Below are 14,248 nucleotides of genomic sequence, written 5' to 3' on the forward strand. Positions count from 1 at the left end.
TGTCGAACGAGACGATGACTGGCTGAAGTGCATCGAAGCTACAAGTGATGAACTACTTGGGCCGTACTCCAAAGCGGAAGATAATGCGCTATCTGCGGCCTTCGGAAGCCGGAAGAAGAAAAGGCTAAATAGAGTTTTTGATGCTATTGGGTTCATGTACCCTAATTACCGCTACCCGCCACAGGGGAAGAAGAGAAAAAGTGCAACTTCCGGGAAGGATACTGCTTCAGTTGCTCCAAGCGAGCCCGCGCCGAAGAGGAAAGAGGAAAAAGGTGAAGGTTCTTACTCACCGGCCACGATTTATTGAACCGGCCTAGTGCCCGAATTTGGCGGTGAGACCTCTTCGGCTACTGAAGCCAAAGAACCTGCGCCTACGCAGAAGATTGAAGAGCCGGCTGCAATGCCGAAGACATCCTTAGCCAAAATAGCTGAGCCAAAGGCCGATAATATTGAAGAGATAGTAGTCAAAGGAACAAAGATATTAGAAGTTACAACCCCTTCGGCAGAAGTAATAGTGCCGAAGGTACAAAAAGATCTTAGAGCGACCCCTAAGAGGAAAAGGATGGTCAACGTGTTAGATGCGCTGGAGACAATAAAGACAAGCTCTACTCCAAGGAAAACTGCCAAAACTCCAAAGACGCAGTCTGAGACAATATTGTCCAAAGCCGAAGCTGCAAAGAGCCAGACCGAGACCGAAGTTGGGCCTTCAGAGCCCGCCAAGGTGAAATCCTTGGAAATCGGAGAAAAAGAAACGGAAAAAGAGGCCACAGAACAAATTTTTCCTGAAAAAACATCTTCCGAAGCTCTTGATTATTTTGTACGACATGCTTCAGGAAAAAGGTTATCTGAAGAAGAAAACGAGAAGCTCAATACTATGCCCGGAAATTAAAATATCCAAAGGGAGCATTGATATTCAACGGTAGCGGAGAAGAAGATTTCTTGTATTGTCTCCCGGACAGCAAGGAGATTTCTGTCTGCTGGGAGATAAGCAGAAGCTTCGGATTCCCTACACTAGAAGACGGGCTTTCGGTGCTATCAAAAGATGAATTGGGCGACAGCTTAGCATATAATAGTTTAAAGGTATGAGATGAGCCTTTTGTACTTTAAAAACAAAAAAAATTCATTTGCTTATACTTAATACCACACTCCCTTCGCAGGGCCTCATTCTTAGCAGCGCCCTCAGGGCGCAAAAAAGTGCCGAAGATGAAGGATGCACCATAGCTTTGAACAACCTTCATTCCGAAGTAATTGAACTAAGGAACGAAGGTCTTGAAAAAGATAAGATATTAAACTCATTGGTGATCAAAATAAAAGAAGACGAAGCTACTTCCAAAGCCTAGGCTGAAGCCCAGAAATGCGAAATTGAGGATCTTCGAAAACAGCTGGCTGAAGCAAAATTGAAATGTGCTATTGCCGAAGCTGACCGAGACGCCGGCGATTACTGGAAAAATTATTGGTAGAAAACAGTTGTAGAACTTCGATCTTCGAAAGAAAAATGTTATGAAAAATCCGTTGAATGTGTGGGAAGAATAAAAACTAGCTTCGCCAATGTTGGCGCATATTCAAATGAAGACAACTTCGTACGAGGTGATCCCGAGGGGCCAATTGAGTGGATTAGCGGCGAGGCCGAAGCCTTTGAGGAGATTTTAAATGGCCGTGGGGACGTCTGCGCCTTCTCAGGTGCCAGAGGAATTGTGGCTATTTTGGAAAAATCAGGTTGCGATCATGTGAAAGCTTTGGCCCAAGCCGAAGCTACTTTATCTATTGATGATACGAAGGACCCCTCGGCCAAAGCAAGCTTAGTTGGTGGAAAATTCTTTACTGACATATGGGAAAATGGTGGCCGAGGGATGGCTCACGAGATAATAAAGAAAAGAGAAAAAGATACTCACGATGCTAGGGAAGCAACGAAGGCAGTTGAAAAAACTGCAGAACTCGAAAGACGGATAGGTATTGCTTAATAGCTTTTAACTTTAATTTTTTATTTTTCTGAATTCGAACTTATTTAGCATGGCCAAACTATCTCCTCCCCTGGAGCCCTTCGAGCCACTGGCCAAAGCAGAGGCAAAAGAATCATTAGAAATTATTAGCATGGCTGAAACCATTATGGACGAAGTCGTTACTCAACTTCTGGCCGAAGCTGCAGACAAAGTTTTGAGAGAAGAAGAATAGATATTGTAAAAATATTGCCAAAATATTAATGTAATATTTGTTGGACTAAGCTTGTAATATTTGGTACTCATAAGTTCTTAATGTAATGTGTAAATGGCTTTGTAATCTATTTCTTTGCGATGCATAAAATTTTTATTGTACATACCATTTTTGAGCCTTCGGCGAAAAAACACCTTCCCTTCTTTTCATGCTTCGTAAAGAAGAGTCTTTATGCTTCGTGAAAAAATTCTCCAATCGTCGCATAAACATTAATGCTTCGTCAATGATAGTTTCTCCTCCTCGATATCAGAGTACTTCATAAAAAATGCTTCAAACGTCGCCATAGCACTGATGCTTCGTCAACGATACACTTTTTCCTCCACTTTAGAGGTGATAAATCTGTATCTCTTCAAAACTTATTTTGTGCCTTAGCACAATTTCACTTTTTCGAAGCATTCTCCGAAGGTTGACATTGTAACCCCTTCTTGTGCCATTGATGCAACATGATGTATGATGTTATGTTATGCAAATGATGTGATGATGTTATGCTGTGCAAGATGATATTTGTGCCGAAGACACACACACATTTCCACAACGGAATACACAATCTCTTTGCCGTTTATTTTTCAGCTTCACCGCTTATTTTTCGGTGTATCAGCGCTGACTTTTCGCTGTAAGTTCTGCATTCCCTTAGGAACGTCTTTTGAACTTCTTCACCTTCTATTTCAGCGGTATTCGCGTTGACTTTTCGCGCTTCGCCTTATATTTCGGCGGTATTTGGCTCTGCATTCCCTTTGGAACGACTTTTGAGCAGAAAACTTACACTGCGCTCCCTTAGGAACGACTTTTTTGTAGCTTCGGCAACTTACGCTGCGTTCCGTAGAACGACTTTTTGTAACTTTGAAGATATTTGTGCCTTGAAAACGGCTTTTTGTGCCTCGGCAACTTTTTGGACTCTGTAAGTCTGTGGAGAAGATATATTCTCACTATGGCAAAAACAAAGCTATTACAAAGAATTAAAAACGCCGAGAAAACTAAATTTTCAACAATTGTTCTTTAGTAAGAGAATGACAATAAATGTAAAAACTGATTCTGAGGTAGGATATCTCTTAGTAGATATGCTTCGACTCTGGCACAGTACTGTTGACTGTGCGAGCTTCGGACTCCTCCCTGAAGTCTCTCTGCTGATGGTTCTGTTGACTCCCTTCTAGTTGTTGGCCGCGCGAATATGCAGGTTGTAGTGGTGGCGGAGGTGAAGGCTGTGGCCAGGATGCCTGTGGCTGACTGGCCGAAACAACAGACGCTGCAGGATGGTTACCCACATACTCTGGTATGTAGGGCGAGTGATATGAAGCAGTATGCATGATCTGCTTCGGCTGGTTCTGTTGGGCTGCAGCTTCTGCTATTTCCTTCTGTTTCTGAATGGTGACATGGCACATCCTTGTAGTATGGCCCTTGTCCTCACCATAGAATAAGCAATAAATTTTCCTAGGCTGATCCCCAAACCTTCCTCCGAAGCCCCTGGCACCTCTGCCCCTTGGAGCTGGCGGCCGAAGATAGCTTTGTTGCTGCCCCGAAGCTTGCGAGGAATACTGTGGCCTCTGTTGCTGACTTCCTTTGTCGTCATTCTGGGAGGAGTGGATTGATCTGACATGCCTTGTATTGATTCTCCCTTAGAAGCCCCTGGTCATCTCAGAGAACCTGTAGGCTTCCTCCCTTCTTTGACGAAAGTCATTATCAGCGCGGATGTATTCATCCATCTTTTGAAGCAATTTTTCCAGTGTCTGAGGGGGTTTCCTGGCGAAGTATTGGGCCATAGGTCCTGGCCGAAGCCCCTTGATCATGGCCTCAATGACAATTTCATTGGACACCGTTGGCGCTTGTGCCCTCAAACGCAAGAACCTTCGGACATACACCTGGAGGTATTCTTCGTGATCTTGTGTGCACTGGAACAAAGCTTGAGCGGTAACCGGCTTCGTCTGAAACCCTTGGAAACTGGTGATCAACATGTCCTTCAGCTTCTGCCATGATGTGATTGTTCCTGGCCGAAGAGAGGAATACCAGGTTTACGCAACATTCTTGACTGCCATGACGAAGGATTTCGCCATGACTGCGGTGTTGCCTCCATATGAAGATATGGTTGCTTCGTAGCTCATCAGAAACTGCTTCGGATCTGAGTGCCCGTCATACATGGGGAGCTGGGGTGACTTGTATGATGGGGGCCAAGGTGTAGCCTGCAGTTCTGCTGACAGAGGAGAAGCATCATCAAAAGCAAAATTTCCATGATGGAAATTCTCATACCATTCATCCTCGCTGAAGAAGCCTTCTTGATGAAGCTCCCTATGTTGGGGCCTTCGCTCTTGCTCATCTTGAGCGAGATGGCGTACTTCTTCAGTAGCTTCGTCAATCTGCCTCTGAAGGTCGGCTAGTCTAGCCATCTGTAATACCTACTTTGTAAAAAAATCTAAAAGGAGACATTAAATTCATATATATGTATGTGTGTTATCTCTACTTGTGATTTCATGTGAACACCACATATAACAAATAAATAAATGGCAAAGAAACACCCAAATAAACCATGGCATCATGCTGGATTTTATTTTGTGTGCATTTGGTGTCAACATAAAATAATTTGAAGAAGGAATATATTAAATTCCCAAAATAGAATTTGGAAAATAAAAGGGGATCTTAGAATTTGAGAAAAGAGAAGAATACCATACAAAATGGAGAGATAAATATTAAAGAAATAATAAATAAACTCATCTCATGCCATGTTTAAGATGTATATTTTATGAGAATACAGGTGTACCCAGAAGTTTGAACTTTAATGGAAATTAAATTATGAATTCGAAAATTATAAGGAAAAGAGAAGAAAAAGCAAAGTATAAAAGAAAAAGAAGAAACGCTAGAATGGGCCAGAATCTCTGTTTTTGGCCCACTCAGGAAAACAGACCGCGCAGCGCACCTCCACCAGCGCGCGTTCACTGACCCGTGGGCCCGGTTGACCCATTCTCTCTTCCGCGCGCGCGTTACCTCCCTCGCGGCTCGCGCTTGCGCCTCTGCGTCGTGAGTCCGGGCTTGTCGGCCTCACACATTTGGAGCACCCTTTGACACGCGGGCCCGGTACCCTGACAGTCTTCTTCTCCTCGCGGCCGCGCGACGTGGTCCGAGTCCTTCGCCGTGGAAAACGGATCCTTCCCCCTGCAAATTCGGCCTCACCGTTGCATCCTTGACCGATTCAGGTGTATAAGGTTCACGCCCTTCCGTGCACGTTGGGTCCCCTGGATCAAGAACCAGCGTCGTGCTATACAGAGAAGGAGGAAAGCTGAGAGGGGGAGAGAGAGTGTCAATCCGCGCCACCACCGTAGACTTCATCCTAGGCCAGCTTCCAGTCGCGGCGAACTGCCCCAGGTGTGTTCGGTGATGCCGCAAAGCCTGTAGGCGACCGGAGGGTCGGCGATTGCTCACCGTCGGTGGGCACTACCGCGGGTCCGTCCTTCACTGTATACGTGCGCGTCTACGCCCAATCTCTCTGTAAGAATCTTATCCCTAGGTGCGCGTTCACCTTCTCCTCTCATAGGGCTCGTCGGACTTTGAATTGGTGCTCGGACTCGTTGGATGGGGTGGGGGCTCACCGGCTTGTGCCCGCCGCGGGGTTGGCCTGCCGCCGTATCTGTGCGGTGGAGGTTGAAGATGGACTGGGACCGTTAGATTTGTACCTGGCGGTAGAGATTAGGGGTCCTGTGACCGATTCGGCCTGAATCACTCCCGGCCGTTCGATTCAAATCAAGCGCATAGGGTGTGCACCGATTCATTAGCTCCTTGTTCTAATCGTGTGCGTTGCCGCTTGATCCGACGGCTAGGATCCATTCATACCCCTTCGATCGGCCCACTTTGCACATGAGACCCCGAAGAAATTACAAATCAACCCGCCATCCGCTCATACTGTGCTCTGTGTCTTAGAAAACTTGCACCGGAGCCCCTGAACTTTCTGAAAAATGAGGCCCAGTTCAGAGACGTTTAAAAACAGAGAAATAATATTAGAAATTCATTTTTAATACAAAAACAAATCTAGAAACTTGTAAAATTCATAGAAATTCCATTTTTGGTCCAAATTGAACCATTACAATTTCTAAAATTTTGTAATAATATTCTTTATCATTTAGTATCTCTGTTTTGGCATGAACTCAGTTAGAAAATTAATTTATCATCTAATCCTATTTTAATCACATTAAACCTTAGGAAATTCATAACTTGAAATCTATAACTCCAAATTTAATAATTCCAGTTCCAAAGATCTCATTTTAATGTGTAGATTTTTACTGTATATTTTATTTACATGTTTGATGTGATGTTAATTTATGCTATACTATGTATGTATTGTGTTGATGCGAGTAGACGAGCAAGCCACTGTGGAACCTGAGCTTCAACAAGTAGAAGTAGCTGAGCAGGAGCTCATTGCAGGCAAGTTGTGCCCTTGATCACTTACTTTCCCAGCCATGTTCTTATTAATTATAATGATCTGCATAGGATAATTTTGATGGGAGCCTTTATGTACCCCAGTTTTGATTACCTCTATACCTTGTTCACCCCTGGAATATTTTTGGGTAGTACTCGCTATTGCTTTATGTGGATTGGGTATGGAGATTCATTATTCATGATTATTCTGTTATTATCTTGTTATTATTATTGTTCATGTTAAGATCATTAAATTAATGGGAACATGGAGCGACCACCCGGGAAAACAGTGCTACCACAAGGGTATAATGGGACGCCCTTGGCTGACTAATTAGGAAAGCTAGTGGAAGACTACCTTACCCGAAAGGGGCAAGGGCAGTAGGGGAGAGGTCAGTGCGGGGAGGTCCCTGGTTGATTTTGCTGCGATGGCTATCAGCCAGGAACCCTTTACTGGATCTTCCCATAAACTGTAGCGGGTTTTCGGAAGCTAGTGGAACTTTGTAAAGGCCTCGTAGTGGATCCCTAGCCATTCACCTCGGTAGTGTCTAAGGGCCTTGCAAACCCAGGCGACATGGGATACACGACTTGTGGGTAAAGATGCGCAACCTCTGCAGAGTGTAAAACTAGTATACTAGCCGTGCTCACGGTCAAGAGCGGCTCGGACCCTCACATGATTAATTATGGAACTTAAATTCAATTTGACATTTGCATCGCATTTGGGATTATTTTACTATTATTGTTCTTTATTATCATTAAGGTTTGGTATTTACTTACACTTAGTAATTGCTAATAAAATTTTGACCAACTTATAAAAGCAATGCTCAGCTTCAGCCTTTATTCCATTGATCAGCCTTACACTTCATGAACTCCCACCTTTGGTGAGTTCATGCCACATTATTCCCCACAACTTGTTGAGCTATGAACGTATGTGAGCTCACTCTTGCTGTCTCACACCCCCCCCACAGGAGAAGAACAGGTGGTCGAAGAGGAGCCGCCTAACACTGAGGAGTTCGATCTGATCTAGGTGGCGTGTCTCGGTTGACATTGGCGCCGACGATCCTTAGTTCGTTTTATGTTTATTCTTTTATTTTGTAATAAGTCTTCCGCTTTGTAATAAATACTCTGATGTATCGTGACATTTATCTCTATACACTCTGTTATTGTATATGTTGTCTTCTTGGCGCATGTATGAGATGCACCTGGCTTTGTCCCTTAAAGCCGGGTGTTACAGAAGTGGTATCAGAGGAAATGTTGACTGTAGGACGAAACCTAGATAGAAATGGACAACCCTTACCCACTTATCTTATTCTAATTCATTCTATACTTACCTTACTCTGATTCATTCTATACTTATCTTGATTCTGTCTCACCTTCTACTGTTCTAATCATTCTTATCTTTTTATTCTAAGACAAGAAGGATTTCACACCTTGGAATCCCTACCCCTATGACATTCTTAAGAGATAGGGAACCTAAGACAAAATTTAAAACTATTTTCTTTAAAATGTTGTTTGAATTGTGCTGATGCTAAATGTCTGATTTGCTTCTTTGATTGATTGAAATAGTATAGACGGGCATCTTAGCATGTACCACCATAAGGTAATGTAGTAGCTTTAGTGGATAACACACTAATCTACTTAGCTAATAAATCCCCCAAAGTAACATGCTTCGTAATCACTGCCTTGTCTACAATCCTTTCTTTCGTACCCTATGTTTCTAACCCAGATGAGCTACCCCTATAGTGTTAGAAGAGAACACTATAGATGTGATCCTTGGTATGCCGTGGTTAAGAAAGGTAAAGGCAGTATATACACTGTGCTAAAGGAACCATAGAACTCACCAGTTCCAAAGGAGAAAGATTTGAAGTTGGAATTGCAGTAACTACCGCCACCAAACTAGCGGCATTCTTAGTCGATGGGAAGTTTGTTGGTGACAACATCCGTGTGGTTAAGGATTTTCCGGATGTCTTTCTAGAGGAGTTACCAGGGATGCCACCAGATACGGAAGTTGAGTTGGTCATTAATCCCTTATCTAGGACTGCCCCTACTTTCAAACGGCCATACATGATGTCTGAAGAAGAGTTAAAGGGACTGAAGAAGCAGTTAACGGAATTACAAGAGGTTGGGTACATTCGTCCGAGTTCTTCACCTTGTGGAGCGCCAGTTCAATTCATACAGAAGAAAGATGGATCGCAAGGGATGTGCGTGGATTATAGATCCCTTAATGATGTTACCGCGAAGAACAAGTACCCGTTACCCCGCATTGAGGATTTATTTGATTGGATGAGAGATGCTAGGGTATTCTCGAAGATTGATCTCCGATCGGGTTATCATCAAATGAAGATTAGGTCATCGGATATTCCCAAGACATCTTACTCGACTCGATATGGATTATATGAGTTCTCTGTTATGTCGTTGGATTAGCTAATGCACCAGCTTATTTTATGGATTTGATGAATAAGGTGTTTATGGAGTATTTGGACAGATTCGTCGTAGTATTTATGGACGATATTCTTATCTATTCTAAGAGTGAAAGTGATCATGAGGAACACCTGAGATTGGTGCTACAGAAGCTACGAGATAATCAACTCTATGCTAAGTTCAGCAAGTGCGAGTTTTGGATTGACAAGGTGCCATTCCTTGGTCATATTATTTCTAATGGAGGAATAGCAGTGGATCCTGCTAAAGTGAAGGAGATAGTGGTGTGGAGCATACCCACCATAGTTACTGAGATTCGAAGTTTCTTGGGACTCGCAAGATATTATCGGAGATTTATTGAAGGGTTCTCTAAAATTGCTAAACCTATGATTCGCTTTTGGAGAAAGGAAAAGAATTTAAGTGGGATGAGAAATGTCAAGATAGCTTTGATCAATTGAAGGAGAGATTGATGTCTCCACCAGTATTGATTATGCCAGATCTGCAGAAGGGATTTGACATTTACTGTGATGCATGTGGCCAAGGACTTGGATGTGTGCTTATGCAAGATGGTCATGTGATTGCCTATGCATCTCGTCAGTTGAGGAAGCATGAATTGAACTACCCCACCCATGACTTAGAGTTGGCTGCCGTTGTGCATGCACTTAAGATTTGGAGACACTACATTATGGGAACTAAGTGCCAAGTATACACGGACCATAAGAGTTTGAAGTATATATTCACTCAGAAGGATCTCAATCTGAGGCAACGCCGTTGGTTGGAGCTTATTAAGGATTATGACTTGGAGATTCACTATCACCCAGGCAAGGCAAATTTGGTTGCAGATGCCTTGAGTCGGAAGGAGCATGTTCACTCTGCTTTCGTGGTCCAGCTACCTGATGAATTAGCAAAAGATTTTGAGAGACTCAACCTGGGGATTGTTACACATACGGAAGGAGTCACCATTGAATTGGAACCTACCTTGGAGCAAGAAATTCGTAAAGGTCAGATTGGTGATGCTAAGATTCAAGAGATCAAGGATCTTATTACTGAAGGTAGAGGCCCAGAGTTCACGGAAGATGAGCAAGGCACGATATGGTTCAAGAATCGGATCTGTGTTCCCGATATTAATAGTCTGCGGGAAACCATATTGAAGGAAGCACATGATTCAGTTTACTCTATCCACCCTGGGAGCACTAAGATGTATCAGGATTTAAAGCAAAAATATTGGTGGTATGGATTGAAAAGAGATGTTGCTGCACATGTGGCTATGTGCGATGTATGCCAAAGAGTTAAGGCTGAACACCAGAGGCCAGCTGGACTACTGCATCCACTAAAGATACCCGAGTGGAAGTGGAAAGAGATTGATATGGACTTCATTACTGGATTGCCTCGCACACTCGAAAGGATATGATTCTATATGGGCTATTGTGGATAGATTGACCAAAGTGGCTCATTTCATTCCGGTCAAGACTACTTATAAGGTATCTCAATTGGCAGAGTTATATATGGCTCGGATTGTATCTCTACATGGTGTGCCAAAGAAGATCGTGTCCGATCGAGGATCACAGTTTACCTCTCGGTATTGGAAGAAGTTGCACGAGTCATTGGATACAAGATTGAATTTCAGTTCGGCTTACCATCCCCAGACTGATGGGCAGACTGAGAGGACTAACCAAGTGCTTGAAGATATGTTATGAGCTTGTGCTCTTAAACATGGTGGTAGTTGGGATAAGAGTTTGCCGTATGCGGAGTTCTCATATAATAATAGCTACCAGGCCAGCTTGAAGATGTCACCGTTTGAGGCTTTGTATGGCAGAAAGTGCAGGACTCCCTTGTATTGGAATCAAACTGGTGAAAGGCAGTTGTTTGGGCCTGAGACTATACAAGAAGCAGAGGAACAAGTTCAGCAAATAAGGGAGAATTTGAGAACTGCACAATCCAGGCAGAAAAGTTATGCTGATACCCGGAGAAGACTGCTTGAGTTTAAAGAGGGAGATTATGTCTATTTGAAGGTGTCACCACTCCGGGGCATGAGAAGGTTCAAAGTCGAAGGAAAGTTGTCCCCTCGCTTTATTGGACCCTTCTTAATCTTAAAGCGAGTGGGAGAGGTTGCATACCAATTGGAGTTACCGGATCATCTCGCGGATGTTCACGATGTCTTTCATGTATCTCAGCTGAAGAAATGTCTCAGGGTGCCTGAAGAACAGTTACCAATGGAAGACCTTAGTGTTCAAGAGGACTTGACTTATGCTGAGTACCCCATCAAGATTTTGGACACCTTGACTCGAGTTACGAGGAACAAGGTGATAAAGATGTGCAAAGTCCAATGGAGTCACCACGGTGAAGATGAAGCAACATGGGAAAGAGAAGAAGAGCTTCGCATAGATTTCCCCATCTTTTCCCTCGCTCCTCCTAAATCTCGAGGACGAGATTCTTTTTAAGGGGGGTAGGATTTGTAATACCTACTTTGTAAAAAAATCTAAAAGGAGACATTAAATTCATATATATGTATGTGTGTTATCTCTACTTGTGATTTCATGTGAACACCACATATAACAAATAAATAAATGGCAAAGAAACACCCAAATAAACCATGGCATCATGCTGGATTTTATTTTGTGTGCATTTGGTGTCAACATAAAATAATTTGAAGAAGGAATATATTAAATTCCCAAAATAGAATTTGGAAAATAAAAGGGGATCTTAGAATTTGAGAAAAGAGAAGAATACCATACAAAATGGAGAGATAAATATTAAAGAAATAATAAATAAACTCATCTCATGCCATGTTTAAGATGTATATTTTATGAGAATACAGGTGTACCCAGAAGTTTGAACTTTAATGGAAATTAAATTATGAATTCGAAAATTATAAGGAAAAGAGAAGAAAAAGCAAAGTATAAAAGAAAAAGAAGAAACGCTAGAATGGGCCAGAATCTCTGTTTTTGGCCCACTCAGGAAAACAGACCGCGCAGCGCACCTCCACCAGCGCGCGTTCACTGACCCGTGGGCCCGGTTGACCCATTCTCTCTTCCGCGCGCGCGTTACCTCCCTCGCGGCTCGCGCTTGCGCCTCTGCGTCGTGAGTCCGGGCTTGTCGGCCTCACACATTTGGAGCACCCTTTGACACGCGGGCCCGGTACCCTGACAGTCTTCTTCTCCTCGCGGCCGCGCGACGTGGTCCGAGTCCTTCGCCGTGGAAAACGGATCCTTCCCCCTGCAAATTCGGCCTCACCGTTGCATCCTTGACCGATTCAGGTGTATAAGGTTCACGCCCTTCCGTGCACGTTGGGTCCCCTGGATCAAGAACCAGCGTCGTGCTATACAGAGAAGGAGGAAAGCTGAGAGGGGGAGAGAGAGTGTCAATCCGCGCCACCACCGTAGACTTCATCCTAGGCCAGCTTCCAGTCGCGGCGAACTGCCCCAGGTGTGTTCGGTGATGCCGCAAAGCCTGTAGGCGACCGGAGGGTCGGCGATTGCTCACCGTCGGTGGGCACTACCGCGGGTCCGTCCTTCACTGTATACGTGCGCGTCTACGCCCAATCTCTCTGTAAGAATCTTATCCCTAGGTGCGCGTTCACCTTCTCCTCTCATAGGGCTCGTCGGACTTTGAATTGGTGCTCGGACTCGTTGGATGGGGTGGGGGCTCACCGGCTTGTGCCCGCCGCGGGGTTGGCCTGCCGCCGTATCTGTGCGGTGGAGGTTGAAGATGGACTGGGACCGTTAGATTTGTACCTGGCGGTAGAGATTAGGGGTCCTGTGACCGATTCGGCCTGAATCACTCCCGGCCGTTCGATTCAAATCAAGCGCATAGGGTGTGCACCGATTCATTAGCTCCTTGTTCTAATCGTGTGCGTTGCCGCTTGATCCGACGGCTAGGATCCATTCATACCCCTTCGATCGGCCCACTTTGCACATGAGACCCCGAAGAAATTACAAATCAACCCGCCATCCGCTCATACTGTGCTCTGTGTCTTAGAAAACTTGCACCGGAGCCCCTGAACTTTCTGAAAAATGAGGCCCAGTTCAGAGACGTTTAAAAACAGAGAAATAATATTAGAAATTCATTTTTAATACAAAAACAAATCTAGAAACTTGTAAAATTCATAGAAATTCCATTTTTGGTCCAAATTGAACCATTACAATTTCTAAAATTTTGTAATAATATTCTTTATCATTTAGTATCTCTGTTTTGGCATGAACTCAGTTAGAAAATTAATTTATCATCTAATCCTATTTTAATCACATTAAACCTTAGGAAATTCATAACTTGAAATCTATAACTCCAAATTTAATAATTCCAGTTCCAAAGATCTCATTTTAATGTGTAGATTTTTACTGTATATTTTATTTACATGTTTGATGTGATGTTAATTTATGCTATACTATGTATGTATTGTGTTGATGCGAGTAGACGAGCAAGCCACTGTGGAACCTGAGCTTCAACAAGTAGAAGTAGCTGAGCAGGAGCTCATTGCAGGCAAGTTGTGCCCTTGATCACTTACTTTCCCAGCCATGTTCTTATTAATTATAATGATCTGCATAGGATAATTTTGATGGGAGCCTTTATGTACCCCAGTTTTGATTACCTCTATACCTTGTTCACCCCTGGAATATTTTTGGGTAGTACTCGCTATTGCTTTATGTGGATTGGGTATGGAGATTCATTATTCATGATTATTCTGTTATTATCTTGTTATTATTATTGTTCATGTTAAGATCATTAAATTAATGGGAACATGGAGCGACCACCCGGGAAAACAGTGCTACCACAAGGGTATAATGGGACGCCCTTGGCTGACTAATTAGGAAAGCTAGTGGAAGACTACCTTACCCGAAAGGGGCAAGGGCAGTAGGGGAGAGGTCAGTGCGGGGAGGTCCCTGGTTGATTTTGCTGCGATGGCTATCAGCCAGGAACCCTTTACTGGATCTTCCCATAAACTGTAGCGGGTTTTCGGAAGCTAGTGGAACTTTGTAAAGGCCTCGTAGTGGATCCCTAGCCATTCACCTCGGTAGTGTCTAAGGGCCTTGCAAACCCAGGCGACATGGGATACACGACTTGTGGGTAAAGATGCGCAACCTCTGCAGAGTGTAAAACTAGTATACTAGCCGTGCTCACGGTCAAGAGCGGCTCGGACCCTCACATGATTAATTATGGAACTTAAATTCAATTTGACATTTGCATCGCATTTGGGATTATTTTACTATTATTGTTCTTTATTATC

The sequence above is a fragment of the Zea mays genome, chromosome 10, assembly GCF_902167145.1.
Source record: "Zea mays cultivar B73 chromosome 10, Zm-B73-REFERENCE-NAM-5.0, whole genome shotgun sequence".
NCBI lineage: Eukaryota > Viridiplantae > Streptophyta > Magnoliopsida > Poales > Poaceae > Zea > Zea mays.